Genomic DNA, 5,679 nt, shown 5'->3' with positions numbered 1-5,679 from the left:
GATTTCATTTAAATCTCAAAATTCAGATGTGAGAGAGGGGGTATTAATGGAGATCATATCTTGACACCAACTTTTGTAATGGAATCAAGTGAGGTTAACAGTGGATGCAGACTACAGTTAGGTCACTGTACCATTTTGCTGCTTAGGGCACAACAGGGTCATTTACTTCTCCAATTTAAAGGACTCATATGAGGTCAATTACTCCCTCAGTTAATTATTCAGGGAGAATGTGAAATTAAATAATATTCTAGGTCCCACATCTGGGCTCAGGGATCATGAGTTCAAAGCTCAATCACTATTCCAATTTGCTACCTAGGAAGCACTGATAAAACTTAACAGTTACATTCCTTTTAGCTGAAATGAATTATCACCAACCATCTTCACAGTGATCACATAAAGTCCCACAGACTTTCCTCACTGGATATACCTTCAGAGGTAATATGCAGCCAGCACTGAGTAGCTGGAAGTCAATGCCAGCCCTAGTTCACAGATCAAAGGTCAATGAATATCAATTGCTGACCCACTTCAATGAACCACAACATCCAAATGTTAATAATCCCCCAAAATATTTGTAGAGCCCAAACAGGGACACTTGCTGCCCTATTTTCAAATCTAGACATACTGTAAAACCCACCTGCCCAAAACTTCATGATTAGGTCCAGACTGCTGCTCAGAAGCAACAGGTATCAAATCTGCTTTCTACATACACTGCACAGGGATTATCTGAGGTCAGCTATTGAGCCACAGTTGCATAAAAAAGGTAAAGGGAGTTAAACGAACAAAACTGTTCATACATATTCAGTTCAAATATTACATTAGTCTTCTGCTGAGATCAGTGGAGATCAAACACTGACAAATTCTGTGGTCTGAAGTTGTCTCAAGCAACATAGTGGTACAGTTCTCTGCACCAGCTACCAGTAAAGAGCAGCTACCGTGAGATACAGTTTGCTATTTGGGGTTAACAGAGATCAGTTCCTTCCACATCTGTATACAGAGCAGTTAGCTGCAGTCAGGCACAACCGCACTGTCTTGTAAAAGGACCATGGAAATAGAAGGACTTTGCCTTTTTTTCTATGAAGGTGTGGGTGACCTGAGATTGAGTGCAGCCAGGGATTCATAGCCAGCATATAAATCTCTCATTGCACTCCTCTTAAAGACAACACACAGAGGAGGGAGCTCAGATATGACACCAATTTGTTAGGCAGAGATTCCTTCAGTTTAAGTGCATACCATGTTTTATTGATCAGAGATCACTTGAAGTAAACCACTGCCCTCATTTTGATGCACTGTGGTCCCATGCAGAAAACAAATCTCCTTTTTTGTAACTCAGGAGTTGTTTGAAGTCAGCCATAGGTCGAGTTTTCTTCTGGTTCATAGGTCCAAGTACCAGCCACAGGGCATCATCTCAAACAGGCAAGCCAGGTTCAAGAGCTGTCAGAATGTCTGCCAAAAAATACATAAAATTACAGATAGAGAACCAGCATGACTGGACAGGGTGTGCTCTTAGCAAGTTAACATAAGATAACAAGTTGAGATAAGTGCTTGATACATCAAATATTTGACAGACACAGACAGACTGTGTCTCTCAGACAAGAGGGCAAGCAGGAACATTGTGAAGTGTGACAAAAGCAAATGTAAAGGCTTACACATTGGATGGACTATCTCCATGCAGCTGTACTGGCTGGAGGCCAGCTGGATTAGAAGCAGCTTTGCAGAAAAGGAGCTGATGTTTTTAGTACAATAAATAAAAGATCTATGATTCTACATTTTTAGTGAACTAAAAAGCTAACAAGAGTTAACAGAGTGACTTGTGGCAAAAAGTATGTCAGGGCCTCAGTGTGCCAGCAGGCTCTGTAATCTCTTCCCCTCGCTTGTAGCTAAGCTGCATTTGCTTTGGCACAGTGGTCTGGGATAAGATTGCTATGAAGAGAGCTATGTGACAACAGGCCCTTGGAGGACATTGTCGCTTCCCCTAAGAGCCCAGGCCCTCATGCCTGGCTAGATACTGACCTGCGGCCTCCTCTTCGTGCCTTGACACCAGAGCTGCCCCATCACTGTAGCATTGCCTAGCAATCAGAGCTGTTGGCAGCAAGCAACACATCAACAGGCAGGAATGATGCCCACAGAAAATGTAGCCAGCAAGAGGTGCAATGGACACAGGTTGAAATGAAGGAAATTAACAGTTGAATGCATGGGAACCTTTTCTATAGGAAAAAAGCAACAACAGATTGCCAAGAAAAGTTGTGAAATCACCTTTGGTGGAAAAAAAGCAAAACTTACCTGGCAAAGGGTGTGACCAACACAATCTCATTGTAACTGCCTTGTGAAGAGAGATGGACTAGTTGAAGTTCAGAGGACAATTACAGACTGAGCTAATCTATATTTATTTGAGTTGAGAACAGTCTTGGCTGTCATTTGCTCTACAGAGATTGACTGAGGTCAATGTGAGATGCAATTAGCTGCACAGAGGTCATTCAAGGTCAGCCAGCTCGCACTGCATGACCAGGTCAACTTCAGAGCCAATTACCTACACAAGGAGTCATGTAAGGTCAATCACAACCCTTATTTTCTGACTAGCAGGTCATTTAAAGTCTAACTTAGACCCAGTGAATTTCATGGGTATAGTATGAGGTCTACCTTGGTATCAATTCAAGGTGAAAACAGACCTCATCTTTTGTCCAGGAATCATCTGGTTAACTTGAGATGCAACCAGTTGACAGTGGGATATTTGAGATCAGCAATGTCCTTGTGTGCTTCCTAGGAGCCACTTGAAATAAACCTGAGACCCGTTTAGCTTCCTACAGATCATTTCAGGCCAAGAGTCTGCTTTTGCAGCCTGGGGTCATTTGACATCAACATAAGAGCCACTTACCTATTTGGGGATCACTCAAGGTCAATCATCAGCCCCCATTTCCTCCTTATGGGTCATTTGAAATTACCTTAAAATACAGTTAGAGGCTCTCATCTGAGGTAAACATGAAACCCAGGTACCTGCTTGGGGTAATTTGAGGTTAAATGAGAGTCGATTAATCTGCCTGTAACCACTGGAGGTCACCATAGCTATTCAGGAAGGTCATCTGAGGTCAACTTGAGGTTAATTTTAACCTGTCTGGGGTGGAGTTTAGCTGACATCACCATGAAAACCAAGTATATGCAAGGTGTTGTCTGAGGTCAACTAGGCTCTTGTTTAGAGCCCAGGATCATCTGAGGTCCATTTGCCATCCAATTACTTCCACAGAAGTCCTTTAAGGTCAACACTGTTCTCAACTGAAGGAAGAGCAATCACTTAAGGTCAGCTGAGAATTAAGCAGCCAAGGTTCACTTGAGGTCAACCACATAGCTTGTTAGGGTTCATGCGAGGTCAGTGCAGCCAGTCGTTAGTGGCAGAGGTCATATAAGGTAACCTGTGATACAGTTAATTGCTTAGTTTGTCATCTGAGGTCAACCTGGACATCATTTGGTTTGTAGGAGTCCTTAGAGGTCAATCACAGCCTTTGTTTCCTTTCTGAAGTCATCTGAGTTCAATCTGAGATGCAGCTCTCACTGCAAGGTCATCTGAGGTCAATCCTGATGGTTGTTACCCAGACCTGTTTAGGTACACATGAGTTCTAATTACTTACGGGGGTCACTTGAGGCACAACTGTTCTTTGTTTGAGTCCAGGGCTCATCTGAGCTCAACATGCTAGGAAATTAGCTAAAATGGGTCACCTGAGAACAGCATGATATCTAGTGATCTGCTTGGGGGCCATCTAAGGTTAATGCTACTCTCATTTCTTGCTCTCCTTCATCAGTTACTGTGCAATAGGGACCTCTAAGTTTATACTCCCCAGTCCGTTTATTTGATGCACAAAAGATATTTAAGATCCGGGTTAGGCCTCTTCTCTCTTCACTATTTGGTGACCATATTCTGCTGCTATACTCTGCTAGCATTCCTCACAGATCAACCCCAGTCCTTTTGTGTTTCTCAAAAATTCAGAGTGGTCACAGCTCTTCTGTTCATTATGGCTATTTAATCTCATCTTAGGCCTAATATGAGCAGGGTGCTGCAAGAGTTCAAATATGTCCTGGGTTCAGCAGTAGCAGTCATTTTTTCTCCTTCTTAGTAGCTGCTGCAGCACTGCGTTTTTGACTTTCAGCCTGGGAACAGTGCTGATAACAGCAATGTTTTTAGTTACTGCTCAAATGTTTACTCTGACCAAGGACTTTGTGAGTCTCATGCTCTGCCAGGGAGGAGGGGAAGTCGGGACGAAGCAGAGACAGGACACCTGACCCAAACTAACCAAAAGGGTATTCCATACCACAGCATGTTATGCCCAGGATGTAACTGAGTGTTATCTGGAAGGGCTAGGGCATTGCGGGGTTGGACTAGGTATCAGTCAGTGCTTGGGCGGGCAGGGGAGTTATCAATCGATGGGTGGTGAGGTGTTATATTCTCCTCACTTGTTATTTCCTTTATCATTATTATTATTATTGGTAGTAGCAGCAGTGGTTTGTGTTATACCTTAGTGATTAAACTGTTCTTATCTCAATCCGTGGGAGCTACATTCTTTTGATTCTCCTCCCCATCTCTCCCAGAGTAGGGGGAGGAAGGGAGGGAGTGAGTGAACGAGCTGCATGGCTGGGTTTAAACCATGACAGGTGGGTGCAGGCTGGGATAATCTGTAGTCATCTAATCTTAATTTGTCCAACCGTAAATTGAGCTCAGTTGCATCCAACACTCACTTTGCTGCAGGTTCAGGGGAGGTCAGCTACTGGTTTAAGGCAACCTATATAGCTTGAGTTTAGACTCAACATTTATAGTTAGTGGTCACCTCAGCTGAAATCCATACTTTGTATTGTGGCAGATGGTTACACAATGCTACCTCCTAACCCAAGTTGCACCGCAGAGGTTATCTGAAATTGAATATTCTTCTCATTTCTTAGGCACAGTCTTGCGGCCTGTGTAATTTCACTCTCCAGTGTATTGTGAAGTTAAGGGTCAGTGTTGATTTAACGGAGTAGTTTGTTCTAATTCATGTGACATGACAGTTTGCTGCTCAGACATTTTCAGAGGTCATGTAATACTTCAAATTTCATAGGAGAGGTGAACTGAGGAGAAGCACCATTTTTTCATCATGAAGTGAGACACTCCTGCTGAGACAAGGCCATCCAGATACACACAAATGATCTGCTTTGGGAGAGCCTGTCATATGCTACAGACCACAGAAACGAGATGACATTAGTAGTATCTCCATGAGATTAGAGTTCAGCTGGGTAAAACAGCAAGGGAAAAACTCAGAAGTCAGAGATTGTTCTCTGTACCTCAACCTCCATCTATTTCTTCCTCTCCGTTCTCCTCATCCTCTTTCATGTTCTCCTCCATTCTCCCAGCCATAGATATACTGGACTGCTTGCACAATGTCTACACCTAAATCGTATTTGTTCAATGACAACTCGAGAAATTGAAGGTTTCAGCCGTCTACCTAAATCCTTGACACAAAGAACACAGACAGACTTTCTGAGGCAACAAAGTCACTGCTTTTCTGCAGGGCTTCTCGCCCATTTTTCTTCTTTTATCTTTAGCACTTCATCACAACTGAAAACCAACATCTAAATGGACAGAGGTTATTTAAAACACTAGTATTTGCTCTGTCCTGTTTATTTGTTCTGCCCTGCAAACAGAACTGATGAACCTAAGCA

Source organism: Melopsittacus undulatus, chromosome Z, assembly GCF_012275295.1.
Source record: "Melopsittacus undulatus isolate bMelUnd1 chromosome Z, bMelUnd1.mat.Z, whole genome shotgun sequence".
NCBI lineage: Eukaryota > Metazoa > Chordata > Aves > Psittaciformes > Psittaculidae > Melopsittacus > Melopsittacus undulatus.
This window is presented reverse-complemented; position numbering follows the sequence as displayed.